The sequence below is a fragment of the Lissotriton helveticus genome, chromosome 12, assembly GCF_964261635.1.
Source record: "Lissotriton helveticus chromosome 12, aLisHel1.1, whole genome shotgun sequence".
Classification (NCBI taxonomy): domain Eukaryota; kingdom Metazoa; phylum Chordata; class Amphibia; order Caudata; family Salamandridae; genus Lissotriton; species Lissotriton helveticus.
In genome coordinates, this window is record NC_136073.1 from 557517265 (window position 1) to 557531936 (window position 14672).

The following is a 14672-nucleotide window of genomic DNA, read 5'->3' on the forward strand; positions in this document are numbered from 1 at the left end:
ACGAATGTTATGTATAATATCAATCACTTTAACACTGTAGTGTCCTTCATAAATTGCTAATGTGACAAAAAAAGAGAAATATACAAAAAATCAACAAAAAGATATATAAACATTTTTCGTATGTAAAACACAAATCATTAATAAAATTTAATATCAGATAAATACATTTTTTTGAATGGTTTTTCTACAGTTGGACGATATATGTTAATATACCTAAATATTCGAATATTAAAATCTAAAAAATAATCTGTACTACTTGGCTATAGACCTTTTTCAAATGTCTTGTTTCTTCCCTATGTATAGCAAGTAGAACTATAATATATAGGGGTCCCCTTTTTCCAAAATACATTAAATATGCCAATCAGGGATTACCCAATTGTACACACACTTTGAGGAGTCAGAGTACATGCACATGAACCTAGACAGCAGGACCCCGTATACGACAGAGTCGAAAAACAGCAACGTCTAGCAAAAAGTGGTGGTGACCGTGCAATAAAGGCAATTTCCTTACACTAGTGTATCCAGCCTAAAGCCCGCCACTAGGTATGCCCGCTCTTTGCTCGTTTGTGATGTCAATAAGTGAAGGCACTAGAGCCTTTGTAATTCAGTAAAAGTGACGGACTGGTGCCAAAGATGAGATTATGATAACCAGGGATGCGATAATAGGCATTCACAGAAGAAGATGGTAGCAGGAGCCAAAGGAACTTAGGGGCATATTATCAAGAATGGGCGTTGCAATATCGCCGCTTTTATTGGCAGGAAACTGCCGATAAAGCGGCGATAATGGGCTTGATAATATGCTCTATGAATTTCAATCGAAGCCCATGTTAGATGTCTTTACATCTAACATGGGCTTCGATTGGAATTCATAGAGCATATTATCAAGCCCATTATCACCGCTTTATCGGCAGTTTCCTGCCGATAAAAGCGGCGATAATGCAACGCCCATTCTTGATATTATGCCCCTCAGTTTTGAAAGTATAGTTATATGGAATGAAAAGCTATGAAATAAGAAGATTGCAATTTATAAATGTAAAAGCCATTAGAGCAATCTCTGAAAACAAAGTGTCAAGCACCTCCGGTCCCCAGTGACAGTAAAAGCTTTCCGTGCACAGGAATTGTGTCCTTTCAGCAAGTATCAGGGAGCGCATGTACTACGCTATAGGTGCCACGAAGACATTACTGGTTTCAAAATAGCAGGTAACATCTAACGAGCATCTGCTTGTTGGATGAAAATAGTGAAGGTGTTCTTAAATCTGACAATGTGTAGAGTGAGGGAGATGACTGATTAGGCCTCCCGTGGCGAGCAGATAACAGCCACCATAAATAATAATCATTTCATAATTGTAAAGTACAAACTTATCACCCCTAAGTATATGCAGGTGCTGGGGCCGTCAGGGAGATTAAGTGAGCTATTGCCCAGAGTCACAAGGTGCTGAGCTGATCTGCAACTGGCGCCAGGGATCGAACTGTGAGTCCTGCACTCGGAGTCAGCCGTTCTGGCCGCTGCGCCACACCTTTCCCTTGGGGTTGGAAGTCATAGCTTTGTGAAAGCGATGATGCACCTTCTCACCAAAGAGAGAACAATGGAAATCAGAGGCTAGATTTGGCAGATCGTTTTTAGACATTGTCACAGACGAGGAGAAATCAGCAAAGATGACATTAAACCATCATAATCTGCCTTTGAACACCAATTCTTGTTCTTTGCCCCACAGCAAATAGTAAAATAGTAAAATAATAAGGCGCCGTAACATCACGGACCCTGCTCAGCACTGGATTCTTCTCGAAAGCAGTGTCCTTGCCACTGAGAACCCGTGTGTTCAAAACTGGTGGAAAACCAGGACCTGTGTTTTCCTCAGTAAAGATCCCTGTGGCCCAGTAGTGTTGATAAACTATCCGATATGGCAGGAAAGCAAAGTAAATGCAGGCTACAGACCATCCAGAACGGTTTGTACTCATATTTTCAGGCCATTGCCTTTGACACTGTTCTTTTGTGTTCTCTTAGGGTCAGCACATGTACAGCGGGTGCGTAACATTTGGCATCACTGCCGTCAGTGTTAAGTTTCCACAAAAACCCTCCTGGCTCTTGCTGAACTGATTTCTTTGTTGATTGGCTAATATAATGATAATGGCTTTACTCAAGGCAATGTGGGGGCATTCACAATGTTTAATCCTCAGGTATTGCTGCTTAGAGGTATGTGGTATTAACACAGGTAAACGTCAGTATCCATATCATATTCTCTGACGTTAAGTGCCCTTTCTGAAATAAATTGTTACATATTTCTACTGGGTGGTGTAGATTTCAATTTAAAAGGTTATTATAATGTAATAACGTGTTTGAATTAAATGTTTCATCTTAAAAACTCTATGGTCTTTCTGAAACATTTTGAAACTATTCCCGCATGACCTGAATTAAAAAATATGCCGCTGGAAGTTTGTTCACTCTGTGATCAATCAAATAATATTAATTCGTGTTCCTGCTTTCGGGGTATTTATGTTTTGGCAGTGTTCTCGTTATTTATCCATTTAATGTTTTTCTAATTGTATTGTTCTTGGAAAAGACGAAGATACAGCTTGTATTTACTCAAATTCATCTTGGGAGGTGGACTGTAGCTGGAACCGGATTATCACTGCCGTTACTAGGAGGTTTGCAACTATTCGAATCCTGTTTCTTTTCACTTACGTCCATTTCATACTACCTTTGCACATAAATAAAGAAAGGCAATCAGAAACCGAATGCCTGATATCATCGAAAAGTAATAATAGAAATCTCTGTTTCCTCGCATCAACAATTCCAGTCCACTTTTAAAACGTTAGGTTCACCTCATGAATAATTTGTTACATATGTCTATTTGCTTATACTATAACATTATCTTGTTTGTAAAAAGTACACATCTCACCCTTTTGTCATTTTAAGAACCGCAAATCATGTGTTACTATTAAACAATTTAATGGTTCTCAAGTAGGTTCATAAAACCTCGACAGTATTTCTGGAATATTTCCAAATTGTTCCCAAATGACTTGAATCGCAAATATGTCAATGGAAGTGTGTTCACTCTGGGGTCGTTCACTTAACATTAATTAGTGCTTCTGGTTTTATGGTATTTATTTTTTGACATTGTTCTCTGTATTCATTTGGTTTTTGTACTAATTGTATTGTTCAGTGAAAAGAGGAAGATGTGGCTGACATGTTTTCATTTCTAGGTCTCGCACCTAGCGTTGCAGTGTGCCGCTTAACTCGCGCAGCGAGAGAGATCTTGGAGGGGGTTTCAAAACGGACCTAGGAATCGCACATGCACATGCGTGTGCTTTTCCTTTTGGCCCACGCTATTGGCCTTTGCATGCGTCTTTTTATGAAAGACAGCACGCAATTGGCCAAAGGTGGGCACATTGCTCCGCCCATGGCCTATTGGTGTCTATTACGCACACCGCCGCCATGTGGTTTCAATTATCGTGCCCAGACACGGTCGCAACAATTAAAACCTCATGGCTTGATGTGGCGCGCTAGCACGCTGCACTTGTTTACGTGGTTCCTAAAACTCAGGATTATCTATTTTTTTCTTCCTGCGTGCTCCCAGGTAAGGGCTCTAGCCTCTGACGCACCAGTGGGCGCACACATTGTGGTCTAGCTGAGATCCCCTGTTCCTAGGACTAGTTTCAAGATTCACAATTTAACACCAGAGCACTCCATTCAAGCGTTGTTATTAAACTGCGGCTCCTTTCGGGCCTCTCTCGCTTCCTCCACCTGAATAAAGGCTTGGGTGGGGCACACGCCACCCTGATGGCTGTAGCCTGTGACTTGTCCGAGCGGGGACGTGTTTACATGGTTGGGGGAGTGGTATTTGGGGTCAGAAAGGGCACAGGCCAGTCCCTCGCTAGAAACGCATTGCGCACATTGGCTGTTCTGGAACATTTCACCGAAGTCACGCGAAGCGCTAGGCGAGCCTCGCCCCCTCCCTCGAGGCGCTTACCCTGAGCTTCAGGTGCTCCGGGAGGAGGTCCTTCAGCTGAGCGATGCACTCATTAATCCGGTCCCACCTCTTCTTCTCGATCAAGCGGTGCGGCAGCTTGTAGGTGTCCTGTGGGTGGAAGGAGAGAGTGCTTAGCAAGGCTGGCTGGATGAGGGCAGCGCTACACAGGGTGACCGGCTGAGTGATGCCCAGCAGCACATAACACATGCGAGTCTACCTCTTTCCAGACATCAGTCAAATTTAAATACACTGTTACCATATATTCCCATACCCATAAACCACATATTCCCATATCCTAGTCACAACCGGTTTAAATGCCCAAACATCCTCCCTCCATACACTGGGGTAAAATCTAAGACTGCAGCTTCTTCCGGTATACACTAATACACTCCCCCGTTCACTGCCACACTTGGTGCCCGATGCGCTAAGAAACCACAGCAGCAGTACTCTGCACTAGGGGCTTCACGTCTGACCCAAAGTTCACCAGTCCCAAACTGGAGTCCTCCGGGGTCAAGGAACAGAGGTCATGGGTCTGGGGCAATTTAAACACTGCAGACTGTGCTGCACGCACACTTGTGCCAATGAACGCAGTTAATTTGCCCATGAAACACCCTGCAGTGGTGATGCATTTGTAATAAATAAATAATAATGAATATAGAGCCACGTGGATTCCCTGAGATCGGATATCAGTAAGTAAGCGTTTCGTATCAAATCCATGCACCACACACCCAGCAGGAAGTGTGCACACAGACAAGACATGTATATATACAGTCAGACAGGGGCCGTGACACACCCACACAGGTGCATAAACATATGCACAGTGGTGCGCACACACACACAAAAACAGCACAGCCAGCAATTCCAGCAAACAGGACACAACCTATTCCGAGCAGATACAGAGAGGGCTTATGCACACAAAATGTATACACTAGACTGCCACAATGTGTCATCACACAGAGCCACCAGGCACTCGAGGACATGTGGAGCAGACAGGAACCCCCTCGGATTCACACATGTGTCGTGCAAACACTCCGCTGTACACGGGGGTCGCCTATAGAAACCCGACGACCCACTGGGACAGTCACAACTGTGGTAATATACACAACAATGTGCCCGAGGAAGGGCATGTGCGGGATTGGAATAGAGCAACCACAAACAGGTGTTCGGCAAGTGAATGTATCCACTCAAAAAAAGAGAAGTCTATTGACAGTGTTAAAGAAGTGCTGTCATATGGGGAGTTCTGGGGGATGTTTCCTGTGGAAGCCCCTCTCGCTATCCAGACTTTCACGCAGGGCTGTACTGGGATCTAAAACCGGCCCTGCCAAAGTGCTCATCTGGCCCCCCCTCCCCCTGAGGGGTTGTGGGTGCCGCCGAGCTCTTTGCCGGGGCCGGTTTTCAGCCGATTTTGTTGCAGGGCCGATTTTGCAGCTATGCTGCAGACACCGCCCTGTAACAAAAACGGCCCGAGGGGCCCCAAGCCGACCCCCCACCTGTGCGGCACACCGGGGGATTGCCCAGTGCTCGCTACGGCCAGTCCGGCCCTGCTTTCACGGGGCGGGAATGTGGTTATTTTCTTACAGCAGTATTTTCAACCAGTGGTGTGACAGCACAGTACAGCACAAAATGCAACACTTCACAGTATACTTTTCATATAGCGCACTGCGATCTGAATTGCCTCAAGGGGCTTGAGCTGTTGCGCTAGTAAAATGTTCTCTTTTTCTTACCTTACTGTCCTCACTCCTTTTCAGCGCTCTCCGGGGTTTATAGAGCTGGTACATATGCGAAAAATCCATTCTGAAATGTCTCGCATTTGTTAAAGTTAGAGCTGTCTGTGTTGAAAATGACAATGTTTTTTACTTATGTTTGTTAATTTGCAGTTGAGTAATTATGTTTACATAGCACTATTGCCTTTGGTATAAAAAAGCAAAAGTAAAAAACATTGTAATTTTTAACGCGAACAGCTCTAACTTTAACAAATGCGATACCTATTGCATTGCAAATGCTTGTTATTTTGGGAGTTGAATTGTAGCCTGCGTATCACTGCCATTACTAGATCCCTTGGTATAATTAAAGTCCTACCATCTATTCACTTTTTTAATTTTTGCCACTTTAGTAAATAAATACAGAAAGTAAACATCTGCTTTTCCTCTGTATCTATGTGTATTTAGCCTTAAAAATTAGAAACCGGAGGGCCTAACACTAATACAAAATAATGATAAAAATATGTTTCAGTACATCAGTGATTTAAGTCCGCTTTTTGAAATGGTATCTCCAGTTCCTTCACTCTGCTGTACTTCATATTAGCCGTGTCTGAGCTGCTGAATTTGTAGCTTTCTGAGGGAAGCCTCCAGTCTGCTCTTCTATGACTTTCCCAGGGCTTGCCAGAGTTTTGTAGCCTCCTATCCATCAGCACATGTGCGTCAAGCTGAAATTTTCAGCCAAAGAAAAGCAGGAGTACGTAATAACTATCTCCATTATTTAAAGCGAGAGAAGGTTGGGGTAAAGAGGCTAGAGAGGGCTGAGGGCATCTTACACCGCATAAAGGAAAATGGTTAAAAAGGCTGCGGATTTTTTGTAGCAATTTGTTGGTCCATTGCTAAGTAATAAAGCACAAATTGTCTAAACTGTTGTGTTTAAAGTCGTGCAAAGTAGTGGAACAGTCACACCCAAACTGATTACTTTTTGATCATGTGTTTCACACACCGAAAATATAAAATCTATACATTTCTGTTGAGAACTCTCATTTTTTTGGGCCAGTATTCTGAATATTGATAACAATGTCTGCATCCAAAATGTGTAGAGGATCAGTTGTTCAGCCTTGTAAGGAAGTTCTTGGGGTAATGACTTGCTGCTGACATCTATGCACAACTTGTTGTCACAGATTCCATTCTTATCGGGTTCCCTCATAAACTAATCTCTCTCAGATTAATCGAATTGGAAGATCTTCAAATGGGTAAATAGTTACACTAGCGGTTTACAGTGGTTTGCTAAAAGCTGCACACATAGGGTAAGAAAATATTACATATATCTATTATTGGCCCAATTAGCAAAATGATTATCAGGAGCTAAGTTGAACTTCCAGGGTACAAAACACATTTAGGGGGTCATTATGATGGCAGATTTTCCGCTTACTCCGGGCCGGCGGAAGCCACCGCCGGCCCGGAGTGTGCAGGAAATCCGCCGAGGAGGCCTGAAAGACCCACCGCCAAATCAGGATGGCTGGTGGGTCTCACAATCTGTCCGCCGCTTTTCCGCCGCGGTCGGAAGGCGACCACGGCGGAAAAGCACTAACATGGCAGGCGGTGTCTATCAGACACCGCCAGCCATATTAGGATGTAGGGAAAGTCATGCTTTTCCGCGGCGGCTTTTCCGCCGTGGAAGAGCATACGGACAATCACTTTGGGGGCCCGTTGCGGGCCCCCTGGGTGAAGGTTGCGTGGGGGGTGCACATGGGGGGTACCTATGGTACCCCCCTGCCTTTGCGTGCACGAAGCGGCAGGCACCGTGCGGTGCCTGCCGCTTTGTGCATGCAAATGCACAGCTTTCGTTTTTTACATTGCCGCGGGTGCTGCTTCAAGCAGCACCCGCCACAATGTAAAACATACAGGATGTGACCGCCAGGGTGGCGGTCACATCCTAATTGCCATGGAGGGACCGCCGCTGCCCATGCGGACGGTCCCTCCTACTCAGGGGTGGCGGACGGACGCAAGTCCGTCCGCCATCCTAATCGGCCCCTTAGTGTGCCTACAGTCAGACCTGTCAACTTGGAAACATTTCCCACCATGTGAGAGAGGACGGGGAGCTCAGATGGGTGGGACCTGGAGGTCGGGGTAGAACTTTCTGGCGGCCACAACCTGGACATTTGAGAGGACGTGACCTCAAGATGGGGGGGTGAGGCTTTCAGCCAACACATTTGGAGCTGCTATGTAGGGACATTGGATGGGGCAGGGCTTGGAGAAGAGGTAGCCACTTTTACCCATGCCAAAACCACATGATGCTTTTGAAGCCGTTTCGCTTGTGTGAACTAGGGAGGCTGTGAAATCCGTAATGAATTTCAATAGCCTCGGTTGCACAAACCGGTTACGAGGAGCTCCTCTGAAGGTTGTGGAAGCCACCTCGAGTGCGTGCGCTGAGGGGACGACTCTGAACAGCAGTATCCTTCAATTGATGCACCAACCCCTTAGTTGGTTGTATCCTTTTTTCCACCACGACACTTGGATTGGTGGTTAGACTTACACACTCACACTGTCTCACATTTCACAATTTCCTGAAGAAAGCCATAGCACCTCTGTGGAGGGTATTGAGTCTGCAACATGTCGACCAATTGACCACTTTGAGACCATGTTTGGTTGAATCTACCTGCCATGGCCCACATTCTCAGTTTTTTATCCTGACCCCTGGGTGCCCTATTAAAAGTAATCTTTAACACACCAGGGAGTTCATTTTATTTGCACTGTTACCAACTTCACACACTCCCCCAGCTCATCTGAAGGTTTTAGTATACCTCCATACCATCACAAACAAAAACATCCCTGAGCTCCTCTCTCACAGTGACGGAGTTGTAGCCCGCACTGCGGCCAGTTCCCAGTGCGAGGAGATTCCTGATGATGAAGCATGCCACCTGCGTTTGGGTGAGGGAATTCGTATTTTAAAAAGGGACCCCCTTGCACTCCGTTGTTACTAGTACGACCCAGGGTGCCTTGTTTCTGTTGCCATATTTATTACGAGGGGAGTTGCCCCCTGCAGGTCGTTAAACCTTCTCAGGCCTTTTTGGTGTGTTACAATAAAGAAATACAAAAAAAACCTCAACTCATGAACTGAAAACTTACTCTGTGTAACAGTCTCCTGCTCATCTTATGCTCATCTTGTTATCTCAGTTCCTCACTGTGTGGGCTTGTGAAGTGTGGCAGTTCAGAGTGGCATGTCTTTACAGTGCATTTGCAAATCAACTGGTGAATTGTCCATACTTACAAATTTATGGCTGGTTGGGGAAGGGGGTGTATCCTATGGAAAGGGGTGGCAATGTAAAAGGCCATGAACACTCACAAAAAAGTACATTTGTTAACTTCATTGTGCATTTGCAGGTAATTTCATGGCCTGAACACATGAACATAACTGCTCTTGTCAAGAGCAGTAGCAGTTTTATATCCATACCAGGATATATACAGTGGGGGGTATAGGAAAAGTGTTTCTCCATTGCCATACATACTTTTTAGTTGAGAAAAAAAGAAAAACATATAGACGTGCAATTGCAGATTGTGTTACAATTTCCACATGTGGAATGTTATTTCACCTGATATAAATTCTGTAGGGGTACGTGATGTATCTTTGAGCACTCCCTGAAATGTATGTCATTTACAGACATCGAAAACGCTAGTTTTATAGGTGCTATGTGTCTTTGAACGAACCGGAATAGTGTCGTCCATTTTATTGTAATTACTCATGTTTGGAAATTAGTCTTCAGTGTAGAATTTGTCCCTACAGGGTGACTCTAGACATCGGCATAAATTCTTTTTAACAACGTTTTAGATTATGATAAAAATCAATCGAGTCAAAAATTAAATGCAAATAATGAAAATCCTACTTTTTTGCAACTGCCCCTGTAACAGTGGATATGTATTTAAACATCCTTTTGCATTTCAGCTGTGCTAAATATAGGTTTGCACTGTGGTCTGACAAAGTTTTGGGGGATGAGCACACTAAAAAATTCTTTACTCTTGGATACGAAACTGGGAAACTTTTCCACTCCCCTGGAAGAGGGAAAGCTCTTAGCATGCAAATAAGGCATCATTTTGGTGCGAGGTTACTTGCTGTGACAGATTGTGTTAACGTACAACTCCCTTTCAATTTTAGTTATAATTTCTGCTTTTGTCTCCCCTTTAAGATTGAGTTGGAAAAAACATTTGGAACCAACCTACACTTACCGTGCAACAATTTTATGATTTGGTAAGTCACATTTTAATTTTTATATGTTGCATTTTCTAACGGTTGTTTGTTTATTGAGATTCCAGTCCCAATTTCTTCCTGGATGGTTCTTTGTTTATATGAACTGGTTTTGACTACGTCAAATTTGTTGTTGACACAATTTGCCCAGTGGAGTTTGGCACGGTAAGATCCTTCATTCTTCTTGCTGGGGTCCCTGAGCCTTAGCGCAAAAGATGTTCTTGCCCCTCTTGCCTGCCTTTTTATGGTTACTCTTCCTGGAGGAATGCTTGGTCTTGAGAAGGCAAGGTGCGTGGATTTGTTTCCTGGAAGTGATTGAAGAGTTGCATGAACCACATGTAGATCTGTTTCTTGGGGCTTCCTTCATCCCATCCCTGATGCGTCATACACATAGCATGATCTGTGGAGCTGAGGGCAGCTTTTGGATCAAAGTTCACAAGTAAAGCTTCACATGGTCCCAGTTCCTCTTATAAGGTGCTACTTTATAATTCTGCCTCTCAATGCCATTAGCTGATGGACTGCACCCTACTTTTATCCTTGGTGCAGTATATGAACAGCACTTTCCACTTGATTGCATTACCGATCTTATGAGAAGAGCCTCCTTGTGCATTAGTAGTAACCGGAACCTGTGTTCCAGGCCTTGCATTAATGAACGGAAACACTAATGCAGCCTATCAAATCAATACATTTTAGACTGTAATGGCTGGACCTTCTTATACCATACTTCATTAAGACAGAATGGTGTTGCTCGCTTTCCAAAAGCTCTTCTAAAAACTGACACTTCAGCATATTCCAAAGGAACATTTAATTTTCCCTCAATCGCTCTCTCTCATCCCTGTTGTTTGGATGAATGTTATATCCTCTTATAAGACTACCACTTCACATCATAATATTTAAATTTTTTGTTGTTTGTGCATTTTGTTTGATGCTGTAACATATATTAAAAAGCAAAAATAAGCGTCCACGAAGATCTTTGCTATCTGAATAAAAAAACTCTGTACCCTGCTTTCTAGCCTGAACCATGGACATGCCACACTGATGTCAGCTGTACCCCATGCAAAATGCCAGTGTTATAACAAGGCAAGAATTACAGCTAGGGTGCTGCCAGCATGAGTGTGCCAGATTCCTTCTAGAAAGATTCATTGTCAAGGGACTGGAAAGCAAAGTATCACGTTCTATAGGGGGTGTCACAAATTCATGCACCCACACACTAATGATGGGAAAATATGCACAACTACCCTTAGTTTGTATTTCCAGTATAACCTCTATTCTATGGTGTAGAACTTTGAAAGATTTGCCGAGGACACTAGATATGGGGCTTATTGGTCCAATCCTGAAAAGTTGTGCTTAACACCAAAGAGTAGCGTGAAAACTGCCTACTGGGAATCAATCTCGGTGAAAGAGGTGACAAAACCGGTGGGCACTCTGACCCAGGAATTTATGAACTTTAAATTTGTTCAGTTGTTCGAGCAAACTATTGATGAAATTGTTCCACCCCTTACAGGTAAAATGTTCTACAATTTAGATACAAGACCTTACCCACTAAACTGTTTTCCAATAAGTGGCGTACTAATGCTCCCTTTGATGTTAATTGTCCAGCTCATAAAGAAAGTCCTGAATCCTTAGTCCATCTGCAATTCTTTTGTCCCCGTTATAAGTCTCTGAGGGGTAAGTGGATAATTCCCTTGTGTAAGCTAATCGGCCCTGGCCACTACCTTGAAGTTTTGGGAATTTTATCCACAGATACTCGTAGAGTAATAGTTTTTGGTTTGGCCAAATATTGGCAGGCTTTATGGATCAAACGCTCCAAAAATATTGTATGAAATCTCTTTAATGTACCTTTTATCTGTATATATGGAAGACTTGTTTGCTTTTAATTATGGTTTTTATCTTTTTATCCATCCTAACTTGTTTTTTTCTATGTACTTTTTAAGATCTTTGTGATTGAAATAAAGTGATGATGATGTATTTCCAGTATAGGCAAAGCTAAGCCACTGCCTATGTGATTGCAGTAGGAGAAGATGCCAGGGCCCTCGGCATTCGTTTTTGCAGCATTTAGGCCTTGCACACGTATCCTCCAATACAAAGGAGTCATGTTGAGCATTAAAAATGCTTTGGCCACTAAGTGTTGATTTCGTGGTGGACTATGCAAGAGCTCCTTTGCTTGAGGAAGCAGAAGAGTTGTTTGTCATAGAACAGATCACTCCAAGAATGACTGATTTCAGGGCAAGCATTTTCAGGAAGAAATTTGGATACATAAAGCACAATATATTTTTCTTCTACAGTAGATCGGAATAGCTAATGTTGGTCAAATATGGTTACGCCTTTGCACACTGCAAATCAGGTCAAAAATCCGACCTGCTCATTTCCCCCTTACTGTTTGAGACAGTTTGCGTCGTTTTTTGATCATTTGACAATTAGAAATTGTCATTCTGTAACAACTTGAGTCTTGTTTTGTAATATAGCCTTATAGCCCGCCATAGAGGGCTATACCGGCTATTAAAGGCCCTCTCCAGCGTTAAAGGCCCCGAGCTGAAGGCGAGGGCCTGTAACAAGGGGGAGGGACTTTAATATCCGGTATAGCCCAGCTATGAAGGGCTATAAGGCTATTAGAACATTCTGGCAGAGAGGGCAGAATGTTCTAACAAAAAAGAACAAAGCATTATGGGAGCGTGAGGGGATTGGAATCCCCTCAGGGTCCTTGAAGCCTTTGTTCACAGCCAGAGCTGTGAACAAAGAACCATTGGAATGTTGGCGCTTCAGGCTTATACCAGCCATTAGAAGCTCGGAGCACTCTATTGTTTTCAATGGAGCTTAAAACATTCCAATGTTCTAATAGTCAATATGGGTTTTTCAGGAATCAGTTTAGGTCAAGTCAAAATATTGTGTGGGCAAAGGGGGTCATTCGCAACTACCTTTTAAGCATATTGTGGGCCAAAGCCCTGCCATTGAAATTTGGATTAAGGCACAAATGTACTCAGGCATAGTCACAGCAATCCACTGTCAAAGTCAAATCTGAATTTGTTTCACACCAGTTCAGGCAAATTCTTAGAGAGCACAAATCACCATGACCTGATGTGCCATTCATCATATTTGAAACTGCACATGGGCAAATGGTTGAAATGTTTTTCCACTGGCAAATCTTGTGGTGCTCAAATTCACTGACTTGAGTGCAAAAGGCACAGGAGAAACATAGGAAAGGTATTTTATGATTTGTATACAGTTAATGGTCGCAAACCATTTATGGGATTCCAGCAGTCAAAAAGGAGTGATATTCACGTGCAAAGTGGAAGTGAGGGATACCTTTCACTTTGTCCACCGTGATTGACTTTAAGCCCAGGATTGGGACCATTATGTCCCTGTCGAGGTATTCATCTTGCCCTGAGGAAGTTCCTTGCATAGGAACGAAACGCGTTGGCAAGTGAAGAATGAAGAACTTGTTTCATAAAAAGTGACCAATTTGTAACTTCAACCCTGGTGCTGCCTCCTTTTTTGCATTGCATCTCGTCTCTGGATTCCAGTGGGACCGAGCTGCAGCAGGTCCCTTGGTGGACTAGCACAGGACTTTACTGAATTTTTTTTTTTTGAAAATCTGTTTATTAGCATAGTGGTTAAAGCAGTTACATAAATTTCCAAGTCCCGGAAAGCAGAGTAAAACATGTATGTGCCTGCTTAAAACATATATTTGCATCACCATTTTAAATTTACATTTTGTGGCGATCGTAACTGTCGCAACGAAACAAACCCCGGCATGTTCAAACCCTCCCACCACCCTCGATCAACCCACCCGACACTCTCATGACAGATATCTAATTGAATAAATTGGATGAACATTCCTCTGGGTCACTCCAGGTATTACAACGTGTAACTACTGCTCACTGTACACATAGACGGTGCGAGGCCACAGGTCAGCATTTGGGTGCCCCCCTTCCCATAGGTATGCATCCCAGCCAATAACAGTGCATGCACGTCCGGCTCCGGACACATTTATTCCACATTCTGTGTGTCACTGGTATCCCCCTCTTCCCCATCGTCTCCAGATTCAAACGCGCCCAGAGTGACAAACCAGTCCAACGAGATCGGTTTTTTCCGTAGGCCTCTGTATTCTTCGCGCTGCAGTGCTTCTCCCTCTGCCTTACCCCAGCGCACTACTTCCGCCTTCCATAATTCAGGGTTGGGTGGCTTGGGTGACTTCCATCTCATCGTGATTGCTCGCTTCGCTAATAATAGGGCCAGGTCTGCAAAGCGTGTCGCCACTGTCCTACTGCGTTGGGAGGGCCCCAGCCCCAATAGAGTGCCTTCTAGTGTAGGAGATCGGGACAGAGCCCCTGCACTCTCAAGTGATGCATGGACCGTGGTCCAATAGTATCCTAGCTTGGGGCATTGCCACAGCATGTGTATCAGTGATGCGTCTTCGGTGTCGCAGCGGGGGCAATTGCTTTTCGCATCGGGGAACATCGTATGTATGCGGTGCGGGGTCAGGTAGGCTCTATGCAGCAGCATTAATTGAATGAATTTGAACTTGGGGTTCCTAGCCACCTTCTTGGGAAATTGCAGGACGCGGTCCCATTCTTTGTCTCTCATGGGCCTACCAATATCCTCCTCCCATGTCTCCCTAAGCTGCGAAAGAGAGAACGCTCTCCCTTCTCTGATGCCAGCAGTAAGCCATCTCGTGAGGTGTGCACCCGATCCCATTAGGTAGTGCATCTTGGTGAGAGGGTTCGTGTCAGGTTCTTGGCCCTCAGGTGACCATTTGTG

General features: G+C 44.0%; 2 protein-coding genes across 2 annotated transcripts in view; one reads left to right on the top strand and one right to left on the bottom strand.

Annotated features, from left to right (window-relative positions):
- Positions 1-14672, bottom strand: part of LOC144798761 (uncharacterized) — a 1691129-nt gene that overhangs the window by 1629640 nt on the left and 46817 nt on the right. Inside the window, exon 2 of the mRNA XM_078669781.1 lies at positions 3972-4079. The gene's annotated coding sequence lies outside the window, so the exon portion shown is untranslated. The remainder of the gene's footprint in view (positions 1-3971; positions 4080-14672) is intronic.
- Positions 1-14672, top strand: part of SMPD3 (sphingomyelin phosphodiesterase 3) — a 1033773-nt gene that overhangs the window by 503064 nt on the left and 516037 nt on the right. The window contains exon 4 of the mRNA XM_078669784.1: positions 9856-9917. The gene's annotated coding sequence lies outside the window, so the exon portion shown is untranslated. The remainder of the gene's footprint in view (positions 1-9855; positions 9918-14672) is intronic.